The sequence below is a fragment of the Desmodus rotundus genome, chromosome 12 (genome assembly GCF_022682495.2).
Source record: "Desmodus rotundus isolate HL8 chromosome 12, HLdesRot8A.1, whole genome shotgun sequence".
Lineage (NCBI taxonomy): Eukaryota > Metazoa > Chordata > Mammalia > Chiroptera > Phyllostomidae > Desmodus > Desmodus rotundus.
Genome location: NC_071398.1, coordinates 92919865 through 92938151, shown reverse-complemented (window position 1 = coordinate 92938151; position 18287 = coordinate 92919865). Strand labels below are relative to the sequence as shown.

The 18287-nt window shown below is 42.5% G+C and overlaps 1 protein-coding gene and 1 long non-coding RNA gene across 3 annotated transcripts in view; one reads left to right on the top strand and one right to left on the bottom strand.

Annotated features, from left to right (window-relative positions):
* The window catches only part of RALGPS2 (Ral GEF with PH domain and SH3 binding motif 2), a 117086-nt gene that overhangs the window by 3193 nt on the left and 95606 nt on the right, over positions 1–18287 (top strand). The window lies entirely within an intron of this gene.
* LOC123478915 (uncharacterized) lies at positions 8325–15508 on the bottom strand. The gene is made up of 3 exons (XR_006654325.2): positions 15176–15508; positions 12022–12201; positions 8325–8626 (listed from the first exon to the last, which is right to left on the bottom strand). It is a non-coding gene; the product is annotated as an uncharacterized lncRNA (long non-coding RNA).

The following is an 18287-nucleotide window of genomic DNA, read 5'->3' as shown; positions in this document are numbered from 1 at the left end:
TTTTTTAAATCCTCTTTTCTTCTGACTCTGTGTGAGTGGACCGATGTCCTATTGTTCTTCCTGAGAGTCTGATAACCACAATTAATAGCAAAAGTCAAAAAGTTTGACTGAAAATGATCGGATTCCTTTTTGATTAAAATATGACAAATAGGGGTGCTGGGTTTTTTTACAGATTATGTAGTTTTTTCCTATATTATTGGCACCTAAGTATTTTGGTATTTTCGTCGACACGTGATGCGCTGCTCCGCCCCTAGAGTGTGAGCGCGATTGGCCGAAGCTCGGAGTAGCGGAAGGCACAGCTGCTGGGCTGCTCTCCCAGAAATTTCTAAATAACTTTTCGACTTTAAACTCAACTTTTAATTGAAACATAGTTCATTGAATTTTTCTTTTTGTGAGTCAAACTTTCAAACCTATTTAAATCTAAAAGTACTGTCTTTTTGCTACATAAAAATGAGAGTTTGAATTTACGTCTAATGGTATAAGTGTTTTGAAAATAAGTGTTAGAATCAACTCTGCTTTTTGGATGAGGGTTTTCTTGTGCAGTGGTTGTGTGTGGCATAAAATTGTTGCTTCAACCTGAATACATTTTATAAGTTACTTAATTTTCAGTGAAAAGATAATTCAAATAGCTTGAAACTCCACCTCATCCTGAGTGGGGGTCCTTGGAGAATAAAGTGAATGTATTGCATTGCCCTATAAATTGTTTCTTTAAACGTGTGTTATCCTATTGGTTTAGGGTCCCTGTTGAGTGAGAGAATGAAGATTGGATGTGATAAATTTTGGTAACTTTGGAATTAACCTGGAATCTTTGTTGATCAGTGGCATGAGCCTTTGATTTAGGAAAACTTAGGAATAAAACACCAGAATTTGAAATGTCTGACATCGACCTATTCTATGGAAAGAAAGAAGTTTGAGTATAAAGTTACCCAGTCACACTAGTAAGTAATGGCTAATCAAGGACACAGGAAGAGTATAAATCAGTGTTCACTTAACTTAGGTTGCGGGCATCCGGCAATTTATGTCTGCCACCACGGAGAACCTTTGGTACTGGCTGTTGAATGATGCATTGCTTTGGAGTGTGAGAGGCTTAGAAAGAAGCTCTCACCTTGAACTTAATTGATACTCTTCTGTTATTTTACTTACATAACCTTTTCTGAAAACAGATTTTCCTTTTTAGGTTGGTTTTTCCTTTTTGCTTAGAGAGCCCTTTTCTGAAAACCGTACCTAAATAGCGTCCCAATCACATTTTACCCTTACCTGTATTTTTTTTCACAACGTCAATTTATCTGACATACATTACTTTGTTTATTACCTGCTTCCCTCTGGATGTAAGCTTCATGTAGGCAGGGGCTGAATTTTATTCACTATTACATTCCTAGCGCTAGAAAAGTACCTGACACCATAGTCAACAATATTTGTGGGGTGAGTGAGATAATTTGTATTAAATGATACGAAAACCACTAGTTTTATTTTGTTTCGTTTTAATAACACTTGTTTTTGACTTTAAATAGTACACCTGTGCAGTTAAAAGGACAATTGTATTACAAGACGTAGAATGAAAATCCCGGCCCCTTGCCTCATTGTGGTGCCACTCTCCCTCCCGGGCCCTGCTCTCAGAGGACCGGTTTGGTTTGCATGACTTCCAGCTGTTTCTTCTGATACTGACTTTCATATTTCAGATATTTGTTTGTCAACTTTAGATATTATCTGTTGGCTTCCTTCTGTGAAAGGCCAGTCTGTGCTTTATAGGATGCTTATGCTACCTTGAACTTCCTCTCCCTCTATCTCCCAATATAGTTAATAGCGTGCTTTTGGTTAAATCCTTGTTAATTGTTTACATTATTGTGACTTCATTACTATGTTCACTGTTGAACCTTGCAATGTACTATAATTAAATCTCTTGGAGTTAAATTTTTTTCTTCATTTTTGTTTTTTGTTTGGTTTCCTATATGTGTCTTTTTTTTTTTTCTCAAAACCATCCCCATATGTTCAAACACATCAAGTAATTGACCATTCAGTTTTTTTTTTTTTAATTGGAAAAGTCCGAGGGCTCTTAATCCTTTTGCTCAGATTCGCACTGTGGCTTCCGCCTGTGCGCAGCACCAGCCTGTGTGGCCCTTCACCGGGACCCCGGGACCCCGAGAGCTCCCCTGCCTGGCCCCTGCGCTGAGCCTGTGGTCCCTGGGGCCGGGCATCTGCTTTCTTGACTTACACCTTTGTTTTGATGGAACGCATGCCTCGGTAACTTTCAAGAAAGAGTGTATGAGAAGAAGGTAAATACTGAGAAAAATGATTTGTCTTTAACGCATTTGTGTTTTAACTAACATGCAAGGAATTGCACACACATGTAACGCATCAACAATAAAAAGGAGCATTGTACAGAAATGAGAGAACATCGCATGCTGTTGGTGTTTTCAGCTTGGTGAGGTGTACTTGACGGAGCGGTAAGGTAACGTGTACAGAGTGAGTGTTTGAGGGGTGTGTGCGCTGCGGAAGGGTCCCCCCACCAGTCGGGTCAGCACACTGTCACTGCGCGGGTTTACCCTTTCTGTGGTGAGAACACTTCATTTGGTTCTACTTTCTTGGCAAATTTCAGCCATGTGAAACCGCATCATCAACTTAGTTACCGTACTATACGTTAGATCCTCAGGCATTGTTTATCTATAACGGAACGTTTGTACTTTTTTTTACCAGCCTCTCCCTATTTTTCTCAACTTATATCCATTTTTGACAGTTAACTGTGAAAGATTAAGAAATACTTTCTAGCCTTAGTTTTGTACGATTTTTAAAAGTATTGTAAGTATTGAGTTTCCTTGGGTGCTTTTTCCGTATTGGCAGAGATGTTCGTGTGCGTTTCCTCCATCAGCCTGCTAATGGGTGTGTTACAGTCATAGATTCTCTCCTGTCGTGTTACTGGGTCCAGCTCTACTTAGCTGCGTTGCATTTGTTTTTCCCTCGTGTACTGCTGAACCTGGTTTGCCACTGTTGGCAGGTTTTAAAACACCTGCATTTATCAGTAGATAAATTTAGCAGAGGTTTATATGTATGTATTGTAGCCTCAGAGTTATGCTGGCTATATAAAATGAGTTATGAAATGTTCTCTTTTTTTCCCTCTTTTCTGTAATAGTTTGGTAACCTAGGGACTATGCGCTCCTTCAAGGGAGCTGTAGATGTAATGCGGATGGTGAAAATGACAGTTTCTAGAAGAAAACAGAAGAATATCTACATGACTCAATGGTAGGCAAAGGTTTTTTTTTCCAGCGGGACAGAAAAAGTACTAAGTGGGAAAGAGAAGACCAATACATTGTTCTTCATGAAAGAAGTGCCTCTGTTCATTAAAGGCTACTGTTAACAGTGAAAAGGCAAGCGACACACTAGGAAAAGTGCCAGCACCAGTTAAATCGCACAGAAGACTTGGAACCTTAGTGGTTAGAAGATATATGTCAAAAAGGTACAGGCGGCCCAATTTTAAAACAATTGGGCAAAAGACTAGAACATTTACCTATGTTGATTTCTAGCATTTTTATGGTTTAAAAGTTTTTCATCTTAATTCACCCTATTTTAGTAAGATCTAATATTTGTCTTTTTATCCAAATGGTTCGCTGTCATAAAGGTAATGGTGTTTTGAACAAGGAGTGAGATACACAAATGGGCTTGCTTGAGAAACAGTAATTTTAGTTGGGTCTAGTCTAGATATTACCAGGTGGCATTTTCTGTTAAGTGTATAAACCTGTAGTTTAATTTACATAGAAGGGAATGTGAATGTCGAAACTACAATTTCATGTTGCCTTCAGTTTCTAATAATGCATCTGAGTGCTCTGGTCAAGTAATTTAAAATTGAAGTAAGCTTTTTGTGTGTGACACAGATGGTGGTTTTAAGCCTGTGCTGAAAGTTGGTATGAATCTGGGCAAGTTACTTAAGTTCTTTGTTATCCAGCCTCCCGTATTTGCAAAGTTGGCATAAGGGTGTCTCCTCATAAGATCATTTATGAAGATTAAATGAGAAGTGTAGTAGGCAAAGTGCGTAGCCGAGTTACTTGTTCACTATTCCTCGTTCAGGACCACAAAGAGCAAGAGGAATCACAGCCTGGCGTCTCCCGTGTCTGGGCTTACTCTGGATCTCTCGGGTTACCGGAGGGAGTTCCGTAGACCACTTCCAATCCCAACTTAGATTGCCAGGATTTGTCCGGAGTGCCCCTGGCATTAGCTTACATGACAGATCTGTATGTTTTCCCTTGCCGTTCTTAAGCTTCTCTTCGGAATGTGCTGGAATCTTTATAGATTTCAGGGTTTTGTAAGTGGTAGATGAATATGTATTTTAGGTTTGATCAATACAGCTTTTATCTGTAAGTTGTTGCTAGGATGACCTCCTGTGCTTTTATTTTGATTTGAGGATATGTTTTTTAATAGGCTTGTGTGGTTTAGATCTTATTTCTTGAAGCTGGAGGACAGGGGTAAGTGTACTAAAAGAAGTGTTTTGGGAGTATCTAATGGGTAGGAAACTCCAGTTTTGACTTCTTTTTGTCAGCAGTGTTTTTGAAGGTTTTCTCTGAGCACAGTACTTGTAAATGTTATCACAGAAGTCTTGTGTAAGTGTTAGTCTTTAAACACATTTACGTCTTCTTGGTGAGACTCGAAATCTTACCCATGAAACCACACTAAATAACGTAAGACCACGCGTAGTTAGATGGCAGACTGAAGTGCGGTTCCCAGGAGAGCAGGCTCAACGAGGGCAGGAATGGCCCTCAGGGACTGTGTTCCATTCGGGTGGAGAGTAAGCGTAGGTATTGGGGAAGCATGCCCGAAAATACAGCTGCAAGCATTAGTCTCTCTGGTGTGCTCTGGATCGAAAGGTTTATTGGGGATGGGATACAGGATGCAGTTAATTTGACAAGGTGGGACCAGATTATTCAGCCCTTAGACATAAAGCAGATTGGAATCCTGTGTTATCTGATTACAGTGGAATTAAGTGAGAAATTAACTGAAAATGTATTGGGGTGACATTGGTTAATAAAATCATATAGGTTTCAAGTGTACGTTTCTATGATACATGATCTGAATATTGCATTGTGTGCCCACCACCCAAAGTAAAGTCATCTTCCATCACCACATATTTGGTCTACTTGACCCTTTTCTAACCCCCTGCCCACCCCTGTTCTCTCTGGTAACTACCGTATTGTTGTCTGTGTCTACGAGTTTCGTTTTATATCCCGCATACGAGGGAAATCACATGGTTGTTAGCTTTTTCTGACTAATGTTTTTAAGGTCCATCCATGTTGTTGCAAATGGTAGGATTTCATCCTTTATCATGACTGAGTAGTATTCCATAGTATATGGAAAATTTACCAGTAGTTGGATACTAATACAATTCTAAATAACCTATGGGTCAAAGAAGAGATCAGAAGGAAATTAAAAAGTACTCTACACTGAATGAAAATGAAAACCCAATATATCAGACTTCGTAAGATGCCACTAAAGCATTACTTAGGGGGAACTTATAGCACTGAATGCCTGTATTAGAAAAGAAAAAAGGTCTCAAATTAATGATCTCTAATTCCACCTTAAGAAATGAGGAAAAGATGAATGAAACCAAAGTTATTGGAAGAAGGGAAATGGTAAAGGTCAATGTATAGAAAACAAACACCACAGGCAGAACCAGTGAAACCAGAAACTGGTTCTTTGAGAAGATCAGTAAAATTGATAAAGCTGTAGCCAAATGGGTTAGCGTCAGGGATGACAGGTGACATCGGTACAGATTCTGCAGATAATAAAAGGATGCCGAGAGTATTGTGAACAACTTTATACCTATAAATTTTATAGCAGAGATCAAATGGACAGGTTCTTCAAAAGGTACTACCAGTTTTCACTCAAGAATAGACAACCTGACTAGCCCTGTATCTGTTAGAGAAACTGAATTGGTGATTAAAATATTTCCACCAAAAACGATGACAAAACTGCAGGCCCAGATGACTTCACAGGTGAATTCTAAATATTTAAGGAAGGAGTTACACCAGTTTTACACAAACACTTTGGGAAAATTGCAAAGGTGGGCATGCTCATTAACTTTGTGGGGCCAGTATTACCCTCATATGCAAACTGGACAGCGATATATGAGTAGAGAAGACTATACAGAAATTCTCACATGAGCATAAATGCAGAAATTCTGCACACAGTGTAGCAAATTGAATGCAACAGCTTATTTCAAGCAATAACACATCATGATCAGGTGGGGTTATTCCAGGAATGCGAGGTTAGTTTAACATTTAAAAAGCATTCAGGGTAATTCACTCTGTTATCCAATTATGATCATCTCAGTAAATGCAAAAAAGAAAAAAGCATTTGACAATCTTCACGGAGCAAAGTAGGATCAGAAAGGAACTTCTACCCAATAAAGGACGTCTCTGGAAAAAATTACAGATAGTGTCGTTTTAAAAATAGAAGACCAAATGCTTTCTCCCTAAGATCAGGAATAAGACAGGGTCGTCTGCTCTCCCCACTTCTGTTCCAGAGTGTTCTGGAGGTTTTAGCCAGTAGTCAAGCAACAAAAAGAAAGAAAAGGTGTCTAGAATGGAAAGGAGGAAGTAAAAGTACCTTTTTTTGAAGATGACGTTGACTCAGAAAATCTGACGGAACCTGTGGAACTACTAGAACTAAGAAGCGAGTTTAGTGGAGCTGTGGGGTACGGGATCAGTCTATAAATACCAGTGCACTTCTTTATACCAGCAGTGAACAGTCAGAGCTGAAGTTTAATAAAATCAGTGCCGGTGGCAATGGCAACATGTACGAAATACTGAAAGCTACACAGCATTGCTGAGCACAATCAAAAATTAAATAACACTTCAGTAAATGGAGCGGTTTCCTTGTTCATGGGTAGGAAGACTCACTGTTGGTAAGACGACAGTTCTCCCCAAATCGATCTGGTGATGCAGTGCAGTCCTAGTCAAAACTTTGACAGGCTTTTTTGGTAGAAATTGACAGGCTGATTCTAAAATTCACGTAGAAATCGAAAAGGCCTATAATGGCAAAAACAACTTTGAAAAAGAACAACAAAGTTGGGGAGCTAATGCTACCTGACATCAATTTTGCATTACACTTGAACATTCCTTTGTGGGAACTGTTTGGATGACTCAGAAGGCTGCATCTATGCACAACTGGTGATTGGCAGCTTCATCACGACAATGCACCTGCTCGTGCATCACGTCTCATGCAGAGTATTTTGGCAAAACATCAAATCACCCAGGTGACTCAGCCCCCTACAGCCCAGATTTGGCGCCCTGCGACTTCTGGCTTTTCCTAAAACTAAAATCACCTTCATAAGGGAAGAGATTTCAGACTGTTGATGAGATTCAAGAAAATACAACGGAGCAGCTGATGGCAATTGGGAGAACTGTGTGAGGACCCAAGGTGCCTACTTTGAAAGGGGCTGAGGTGTATCTTGTATCTTCTTCAATAAATTTCCCTATTCTTCATATTACATAGGTGGATACCTTCTGGACAGACCTCAAAAGAGGGGATGGGAGGGAGGAGGAAGAGGAGAGAAACATCATCTCACATGCCCTCAATGTGGGCTGCAACTCACAACCCAGGCACATGCCCTGACTGGGAAGAAAACTGGCGACCTTTTGTTTGTGGGACGATGCTCGACCAACTGAGCCACACTGGTCAGGGCTAAAGCTGTTTTTTAAAAGCAATACAATGAAGATCCTAATATAGATATGAATTGGTAAAAGATTTATAAAATACTGCTTATATAATATATAAGCAGTATTTTATAAATCTTTTACCAACATGCATTGTTACGCACCTTTCACATAATTACTTTAACATTCACAAAGCAGAAAAAGTCTATTGAAATCTTTTTCGTAGGAATCATTAAGAAATTTAAATTACTTGGAGCAGCAGTTCTCAACCAGGGTGATTTGGCCCTCCCAGGGACGCCTGGCAGTGTCTCTGGACACTGGATTGCCAAAACTGTTGATGGCATCTGGTGGAGAGAGACCACAGATACCACCAGACAGCCTTTGCTGAGCAGCAAGGTCCTTTTCAACAAGAATTGATCATGTGGTCCCAAGTGACAAGAGTGCACGGTCGAGAGCCCCGAGTTAGAATATGTGAAGTCACCTTAAGTGCTTATTGTCTGAATCCTGCGTTGAAGCTATTGACAGAACAAAAATCTTTGGAGAAAATGTCTGACTTTTGGGACTGTATGGGTGATGTGTTTATGAGACTTTCATTTTTGAAATAATTATTTTTGTATAGCCACCTGGAGTTGATCTATTTGGATATGTTGCAGTATTTGTTTTCATATCATTTTGGGGAAAAAAACTTTAAAACATCACCACCCCTGTACACATAATTTCCCAACTTAGTCTAATAGAGGCCACCAGTGGAGTTTAATTATAATCAATGGACTCAAATTTGGCTTTTATTTGCTTTTGAAACAATTAGCGCTATTTGAAATCTGAAAATCAGAGTTAAGCTTCATTAATTTAAAACACCTGCTAGTTGCCTTTCTTGCCGTTCCACAGCTAGGCCAGGACCCTGGCTCTCCGAGCAGATGCGTCAATGCTTTTATAGTGACACTTGCATCTTAGTATTGTCATCTCTTTCCATTTTCGGAGAGCGCCTGGGAGAGAGAAAGGGTAGACTTGAGTGGGAGTGCGAGGGGGAAGGGCAAGGATTTGGACTGGGTTGAGAACATTGGCCCTTAGAATGTTGCTTGTGAGGAGCCGTACATTCGATTTGATGAGGAGTGATTTGCTGCTGCTGCTACCCATGTGTCTACAGCTGCTCCCAGGGCACTGATGCCCCACGGCTGGGTCCGTCCCACACAGCCCTCCCTGCACAGGACTCCCCTCTCTTGCTTGTACTGAAGGAGCACGTTCTGGAGTAGACTTTGTGTCCCTGTTTTTATCCTAGACCTGAAGTCAGCCAGCTTTCTGGGAAGGCCCAGAGAGTAAATACTCTAGGCATTTTTTTCTGTTTTTCAAGCCATAAAGCCACTGTTGCCCCTATTTAGGTCTGCCTCTGTGTGCTGAAAGTAACCATAAACAGTGTAAGTGAATGGGTGTGGCTTCATTCACAAAAACAGGGCAGGATTCAGCTGGTGGGCCATTGTTTGCCAACCCGTTCTAGACCAGCAGCATTTCCCCTTTGGGACATTTACTGGTCACTTTCCCCGTGGTGGCTGGGTGGTTGCACATGGAAGAACGTGGTTTCCTTTCGCTCGCCGCTGCTGCGCTGTACCGATGGCTTTTACTGATGATGGTGTGGAATAAGTGAATGACACGGACTTTAAATGGGAAGCAGAATGCTAAGGCGTGCTTAGCTCCTTTCTCGCTCACAACCCAGTGCAGATGGCCAATAAATTACGGCAAGTTTGCCTTTGAAAAGTCTCCGGAGTTAGGTTTTTAAAAATGCACTTACAGTCTCCTGGTTGGTGTAAGGTAATAACCTTCTTACTGCTCTCCTGGCTTTTGAGGTTCTCTCTCTAACCATCACCCACCATGCGTTGTTGCCAGTTACTTTTCTAAAATAAAAGTATTACAGCGCGCATCCCTGGCCTGTAATTACACTGTGAGCCCCGGTCACCCACAGCAGTGGCTCTTAGACACTTTTATTACTGAGTCCCTTTGAAAACCATTTGACAGCTGTGGGTCCAGGAAAATTAACTTGTGTGTGTGTTGATTATATAGTTCTCATACTTGGGGGGAGATCGTGACCCTACGGTTCACTTCATTGTCTCTTAGCTGAGAAATCTTGATTCAGAGAATAAAGTGTGTGTTTCTTCCCATGCCGTTGTAAGTGCTTTCTGATCTGGCTCCAGTCTGCCTCTGCAGTTCATTGCCCCATGTTCACACACATGCACACTCTCACACACGCTTGTGCTTTTTTTTTTGCAAAGAATTAACTAACGTTCGCCTGTTGTGCCGATTTCTTCCATTCTTAAGCCTTTGTGAGTATTATTTCTTCTGCTAGGGATGTCCTTACCATTTCCTCTCCATCTGCCCAATTTCTGTGCATTGAGACTCATCTCAAATATCAGATCTCTGTGAAGACTCTCTGGCATTTCCTCTTTGGCAGACGTAAGTAACTAGACATTTGATGGCCAGTAGTAGCAAACGCGACACGTAGGGAAGCCTTCCTTTTGGGGGGCTGTGTTGGAGAGGAGGGTGGAAGGCGGAAATTTCTAGGAAAGGTTTTTTGCTCTTAGGAGATAACCCTTGACCTCTTGGAGCCTCAGTTCCCTAAGTAGAATCTAGTGATTTTTATCTCAGGGGGCTGCGAAAATCAATGAAGAACAGTGTTACAGCCTCCAGGACATGTCAGTCCTGGAGACAGGAAGTTCTTTCTGTCTGGTCGCCAGGGGGCCCAGACCTTAGGCAGTAGTAAGCATCTTCAGACGCCCAGTCCTCTCGGTTCTCCATGAAACGTTCTAATGGAAAGCCAGGTTGTAAGTTTACTGAAACAACGTGTCTTGAAATCCTGCTGCTGAAGTTATTTTAAGCTGTGTGTGTGTAAGCTATAACTTGCTATGCAAATACTTTTGTTGTTATGGGCATTCTCACTTTTAGAAGACAGTGGAGTCTTTACTACTAGAGTACACGATGCTCTTTTTGCCTAGTCAGATGCTGATAGAATGAATAGACCTCTGTCTTTCACAAATCAGTACTTGCGGTTTTCATTATTCCCTGAATGACTCGGAGGGTGTGTGACCTCGGATGATTTGTGCTTTTGCCGACCACACACAGCTCTGATCCCAGTCTCCCACCCAGCAGGCACACCTCAGTGCAACTTGTATAGTGACTCTGGTTGAGGCCTGAGCTCTTCGGGCTGCTGGAGCCAACTCTAGTGCTGATGACGCTGAAGAGGAGCGAAAACAGGTCTCGGGAGAGGGATTTGGGGTAAATTTAAAAGTGTAACATAAGATACTGTGGTGGCTTAAATTCATGATGTAAACTAGTCTACCCTGCAATTTGTATGATAATGCAAATAAGTGTAACTTATTTCAGTGTTTTTAGAATCATTGAAAGATCTGTAGGAGTAAAAACAATTTAGTTCTACTTTAGTGTGAGGATTTTTCAAGGTGTTTTGGGACAAATCCCTAATCAACAATCGAAAATCTGTTGTACTTGAAATTGTCACATCGATATTCACTTGTTGAGACTTTTGATCTATAGGGATGAATGATGTGGTCTCGGTGCATGTATCTCCTTCTGAATAAATCTTCTAAGTTCATATAATTTAATAGTCCATTTATAAGGACTCTGACTTTTGATTGCCTGCAGGTTAAAGTCTAGCCTTTTTTTTTTTTTTCCCTGGGACAAACCTTGCCCCTTCTTTATACCTGCTTCTCCAGACGAGTTCCTGACGCTTCCCTTCTGGGGCACATTTTGCCCTCTAATTATACCGTGCCCAACAGTGGCACGTCCCAGAATGGCAGGGACAAAGGGCTTTACCATTCTCGCCTCTCTGTACACGCTCTTTCCTTTGTCATCTTGTTCACGTAAAGAATTTTATTACAAGTGAAGAGGGAAACTAGATATTTCACCCCTGCCACCCCTCACATTTCCACACTATTTAAACATTTAATTAAGGGTTGGTAGGGAGAGGGTAGCTTGGCTTTGTAGAAAGTGCTGCGGATTAGCAAACAGCAGCCTTGCTCACGACCTGCCCCTGCATTAGCTGGTTGTGTGGGCTTGGCTGCATCACACGGCCTCCCCTTGCATCGCTGTCTCTGTAAAATCAGGGGACTGGAATAAAGTAGTAGGTAAATGAACTTGCTCTCCCTCCTCCTTTTCTGTCTTCTGCCCTCCGTTTCATTCACTCCCGGAGCACAGGTGGACGCTTCCCCATCGCTTTATAGTAAATTACCGCAGCCGTGATTCTCCTTGGGTGCGGAGTGGGGGGCATGTCCTGGGGCGCGAGGGTGAACACTAAAACAAGGGGAGACTTGGGGGTTTGAACTGTACCCCGAGTGGACATGTCCGAAGGACATTCCACCCCCTAAGTCATACTCACCGGCACTCTGTGTCGTGTTAGCAGGAGGCACAAGGGTTTGCGCGTCCCTGCAGCTTTGCTCCAAACAGCTGCTCACCAGCCTTTCTGGCTCTGTGGGGCAGAAGCGACTCGAGTGCCCGCTGAGGCTGTCTGTTGGTGGGCGGAGCTGGACTCTGGATTGGATGGTAGCTTTCTTAGTTCCTGTGGAATTTTGCAAGTTGCACGTTTTTAAGTTGAGAAGCATCTGTAAAATTCAACAGATTTTACAAGGTTTCCCCCCCTTTTTCTTTTGAAATAATTTCAAGCTAACAGGAAAGTTATGAGGACTAAAGAGAATGAGGTAGCACACCTTCGTAGCACTGGTGTGCAAATCCACCAGTTGTTAGCATCTTGGCCCATTTGCTCTCTCATCACTTATTTCTCTCGCGCGTACATGCATATGCTTTTTTCCTTAAGTGTTTGAGATTAGTTTGCATACCTCATGCCCCTTTACCTTATAATACTTCCACTGTATTTCTTAAGGACAAAATTATTTTCTGAAAACACGAGCACTTGTCGAGTTCAGGAAACTGGTAACAGTGCTTCCATCCGCAGTCTGTATTCCCGTTTCGTGAGCTGGCCCAATAACATATATATCCTGTACAGCGTTTACCGTCCTCTAAGGTCAGGCCTTTAGTTGGCCTCTCTCTTTTTCCTTTAATTTGTGATGACTTTCTTTGTGCCTTGTAACACTGATGTTTTTAACGAATGCACTTACGAAAGGTTCCTGGGGGTAGGTTGTCCGTTTCCTTGGGATTAGATTCGAGGTATGCAGTCCCAGCTCAGCCACATGACCACAAGTGACGTCATGTCTTTCCCAGAGCATCGCTCGGAGGCGCAAGGCATCCGTCCTCACTGGTGGTGGTAATTTTGATCCACTCAGTATAGTTCCTTATTATCCCTCTTGCAACTAATAAGCAATCTGTGGGAAAACACTTCCTATACTTTTTCCTAATTAAAATATTTTTGTAGAGAAGTAAAAAATGTATAGGTAAGCCAAAAGTTAGGAAAACATTGACTTGCGAACTTGGAGATAATCACATTTCAGCGTGTGCTAGTTCTATGCTATAGAATGTGCTATAATAATGACGCAGCCAAAAAGTGCCATGCCTTAAGTCCTGCTCGGAAGATTGCTTCATTCATGTAGCAGTACACTGTGACTATTTCCCCATGTATCACTGGGTTTTCTTCCGCGATACTTTAGCAGTTGCCTAGTGCTCCATTGTGTAGAAGCCTCTGCCTACGGATTATTCTGTGATGTTCAATTTAGACCCACATCGCAGGCACAAGAACCTCTTGGGTGTCCGGGCTATTTCGTTGCCCTTCTCTCTAGGCCCTTTCTTTCATCTTGCAGCTTTGAGGGAGGTAACTGCGCTGTGCTGCTGCCTCCCCGAAACCTTGGCTCCGATCTCGGAGCCCTGATGTCTGCCCTGCCCCCACCAGCAGGGACCCACGGTGGTGTTTTCTGTCCACTGCTGGGAACTCGCAGGCTAGTTCCTTCCTCTGACCGTTGCTGGGCCTGCCGTGGAAACACTTGCGCTAAATTTATAGGCCTCTTTCTGATTCGCTTGGAGAGTTCTTATGTTTTAATTGCTAATGTTGTACAGTATGTTTAGTGTTTTCTTTATTTCAAATAAAATGAGTAGTGTTAGGAGTTCATGCCACTCACGTGGGCTAGTGTTCTGAGTGGAACATCGGGCCCAAATGCACACACACCACCCAAAGTAAAAACACACACATTTGCGGCACAGTTTATCTCTGCGCGGAACTCCCTCTTCGTTACCTGAATTTCTAGTTCACCTGCGTTTATGTTTTGGGCCAGGTCACACGAGATACGTCAGAGCCCTTGCATGTTAGAACCACTTGGCAAATTATCTGCAGCAAGCCTTCTCTGCTGCAGCTGGGGTATAGCCTTTAAAGGCACTCACTGTTTAATAGATCCCCCCCCGCCCCCCGCTTACTATTTAGTAACTTGAAAGTCTCTCTTCCCCGGAAGCATTTAGTTTTAGGTCATTTAGGTGCAATGGAAATGTAGGCTGTGTGTGTAGATGTTCGCTCATTCATAAATGGATCATCCATTACGTCTACAATATTAGTACAAATGCAACAGAATTGTGTCTGAAAGACTTGTGTGTAGTGTCTCTCTTTCATTGATCAAGGTAAAACCGTTTTAATCCAAGTGAATTTTAAAAGTAGTGTCGCTGTTTGAAAGCTTTACTTGGAGAAATGGTGTCTGTTTTATAGATGGTGAGGTACATTTTAAATGGACCCGTTTCTTTTCATTGCCCTTAATGTATGCATTCTACTTCAGGTGCGGTTATTAAGGTGGCATGTTACACACGAACATTTTCTGCTTTGCCTTTTTTCTTCTCAGTTAAGGTCTTAGCTTACTTTGTTCTGCAAATCATCTTTCTCACACATCTGGAATACGTACCTGAAATATTTAGAAGTAAAATATGTCTGGAAACTAGATATAGATGTTTAACTTTAAACTAGGTTGGAAAGTGATCTAGTAAACATTCTTGCTGGAATAGAATTTATTTAGTTCTTTTGACATGAGACTTGTAAATGTGTAGATGGATTTGGACGTTATCAGTACTTTTCTCTCCTGCGGCCTGGGCGGCGTGTGACACTGCCCGCCCGGTCGCTGTGGCTCCGCGGGAGACATGGGAGTTTCCCCGGAACTCGTCGTCTCGGTTCCAGGGGGTGAGCAGCTGTTGTCTGAAAAGTGCCTGCTGGCCTTTGATTCCGAATGAAGGTAGCTCAGAATTTTTCATTCATTTATATTGGACTACTAAGGGTAAGTGGAGTAATTTCAAGTTGGGTACTTTTAAGTAAGTTCATAAAATAACTTACAACGTTTATGATTAATCTGCACTTAGAAATCAGTCAACAAGTGAAGTGGAATCTCAAGTCTCGTCATTACATCCAGTGAGTTAGTATGGCAGACTGTTTGCACACTGTCTTCCTATCCTGAGAACACACTTATTATTAGTTAACATGCGTACTGGTTTAGAACTTCTTTTTAGGAAATGATTTTTTTAAGTAAATTTTTTTTGATCATTTAGTAAATTTTAAGTGTACTTGTCTTTAAATATGCTTTCAAAATGCTTAATTTAGAAGATAGTTTACTCACCTTTTAAATCCATTAATTTGTACTGGAAATTTCACGTGTTTCTGGAATTTGGGAGTAGAAGAAGCCTTAGAAGTCTGTTTTTTCCTTTCTTTCTGCTTTTCTGTTTAAGCCGCGTCACTGATAGGCAGGCTTGGAGCCTCTGCTAGGCTATTAGCAAAGCTCCTTGCCCAGAGCCTCACGCTGGCGCCTAGTGCCTCGGCTGGGGTCTGAACCCAGGGCGTTCCGACTCCCAAATGTGTGTTCTTTCCATCGTAACACACCATTCTGGATGCCTTGGCGTTTTTCCCTCTGTATGATTGCATTTAATTCTCACAAACTCTCTCTGAGGTACGTTTTAACATCTCCGACTGCATGTAAATGAAGAAAGCAAAGTTCAGAGATTAAATAACTCACCCAGCATAGCACTCCTGGTTAAAGTCCTAGGGGCAGTATTTCCTCTCTCATGCTTCCCCACTGAACCGCTTCTTCTGCTCCTGGGCCAGAGTGGGGGTGGGGGAGGGGAGAATGGGAGTTATTCATGAATTCTGTGAATTCTCGTGGCTTTTTTTTTTTTTTTCATTTAAATATCAGCAATTCTGAGTTGGAGACTGGCAGGGGGAGCAAGAGCTGATTGACGTGCAGGAGGTGGGGTGTGACCACCGGAGGCTTTGTACAGCTGGGAGATCAGCTGGGAGACCAACTGCGAGACCAACTGTGAGACCCAAGGGAGCTCTGGAGCGAGGAGACTGGAGAGGCCCGGGCGGGCGGGGCTGGCACCGTGCTGCCCACGCCTTGCTGCTTCGGATGGGAGCGTCTCTCTCACTGCTCATCTGCTCCACAGCCCTGTGGCTGTCCGCTGGCAGGTTAAAGCTTGGAGAACTGGTTTTCGGTTCCTGAGGTCATTGCCCTCCTCAGAAACCTCTGATTCCTGGTGCCAGTCCCTTCCGTCTGAATTCCTGTTTGACAGATGACACCCTCCACAGTCTGGCCCTGGCCCTCCTCTGAACCTCCCCAGAGCTCCTCAGAGAGGTTCTCTCCAGCAGGCGAGCGGGCCAGCGCTCCACATTGCACCTCCTTTGGGCCGTCTTTACTTTCACATTTGTGCCTTTTTACAGTGTTTTTCCTTCTCCTTTCTTCCTGCCCTTCAGCTTGTCTGTCTTTGTAAACCTAACATCATTAGCAAACATCGTCTTCTCCTGTAGAAATTGTGAGGCTGTTGAAGCTGAATCACAGTTTAACAAGCTGTGGTATTCTCCAGGTCACTCTTCTCCTGCTCTTTCCCCTTCTAGCTGTGTCACAAGCTTGAACAGGGCAGGAACAGCCTCCTAGGCTCCCTTTTCTGTTCCCTCCTTTTTTATCTCCTCCTCCTCCCAGCCCCCTCCCTCTCCCCTTCCCCTTCACTCTCCCCCTCCCCTTCCCGCTTCCCACCCCCTGTTCTGTCCTGGGTTTTTCTCTTATTTGACCTTTCATCAGTTCACGCATCCTCCCTGTCTCGTTTTTCTGTTGTCTGTCCTCCTTTTCTCCCTCCCTTCCAGCTGCTTATCCTTAAGGACTAATTTTGTGGTCAGTTCTTCCTTTGTGTAAAAATGTCTTTATTTTACCTTCTCTTGAATGAGAATTTAGCTGGGTATGGAATTCTCTGGGCACTTCGAAGAGACTTCATTTTCTTCTGTGTCTGTTGGTCCTGTTGAGAAGCTTTCCATTTGACTTTGTGCCTGTGCAAGTAGAGGGCCTTACCTGCTTGCTTTTTAAACAAAGTGGTGTGTACAGAATACGACTCTTTTTATTTATTTATCCTGCCCAAGGCTTGCGATTCCCAGTGTGAAGACACATGTCTGTCTTGTGTCCTGCAAACTTGTCGGCCTTTCTCTCTCTGGAGAGTGCCTTTATTGTCTCTCGTCCTCTGGACCTGGTCTGAGGCTGTGCTACAGCTCACTGCTCTAGTTCTCATTTCTCTTACTCTCTCTCCACATTTTTCCATGTCATTAATTCCTTGTACAGAATTTTTGCATAACTTATTTTTCTATTCTTCACAAACTCTCACTTGAGGTATGTTTAATCTGATGCTTAATTCTCCAATGACTTTATATTTTTTTCTTTTTAAAAATTTTCATACTTGTCCTCTTAAAAATGGTTGTCTCGCTTTTTCAAAACACCTTGCTGTGTTTTCTGTTTGGTATTTTAAAGCTGCTGATTTTAATCTTTCCTGTGTGACAGCCTCATGTCTGATCACTTTTCATCTGAAGTGCTCATTGACAATCCTGGTAATCATTGTGTCTCCTGCTCTTACTGGTAGTGGGTTGTTTGTTTACAGAGGTGGTAAATTTTTATTTTGGTCTTGCCAGTGAGGCTTTATCTGTGGGAGTCCCACATGGCATGGGTTAAAAGAACGTTCCTACCCCCGAGTTTTGTTCCCTTCATCTGCCTTGGGCTTTGGGAGTCCCCCTGGCTTGTGAGCATGTTTAATGTCTGAGCGTCTCGGACGTGCTGGTAGTATACATTCACACTCTGTCTGTGCTGAAGCGTGTCTAGGATTACACATTTCCGTTTTGTAGACAAATTTGTAGACTCCCGCCTCCATCCTCCATGTTGAGCCCAAGCCAAGACAGTTGTTTCCTTACCTTCCTGTACCAGTATACATTTAAAACAAAAAAAAAGACTCTCTTATCCCTGATGGGGTGACTGTCAGTCTCTCAGTGTTATTCCAGGTAAAGGTGTCGGCGTGGGTACGGTGGGAAGGATTGTGTATGGGTCTCAATTCCTTTCTCTTCCCTTGGTTGTCTTTTCTGTCCTCCTGGTATCAAAATTCAAGCTCCCATTTCCGAATTCCTTTTGTAGTCAAAGATTTTCACATCGTTTTCTCAGCCGTGTTGCTGGAAATAGAAATCCTCGTTGTATTAAGCGTGCGTAGTGTTGTGTGTATTGGTCATTTGATTGCCGTTCTCTCTATACTTCTGTTGTGAATCAGGCGTTCGTGTGGTGACTGCTTTGCTCAATCATTCATTCTCTCAACCGGTAATTATTAAATAGGTACTGGTAATTTGAGGTCAAGTATTGTGCTTATGTGCCTGAATGAAAAATAGTGCTTTTTTTCCTGTGTCTCTTTATAAATAGATGTCTTTAACATTAAGGA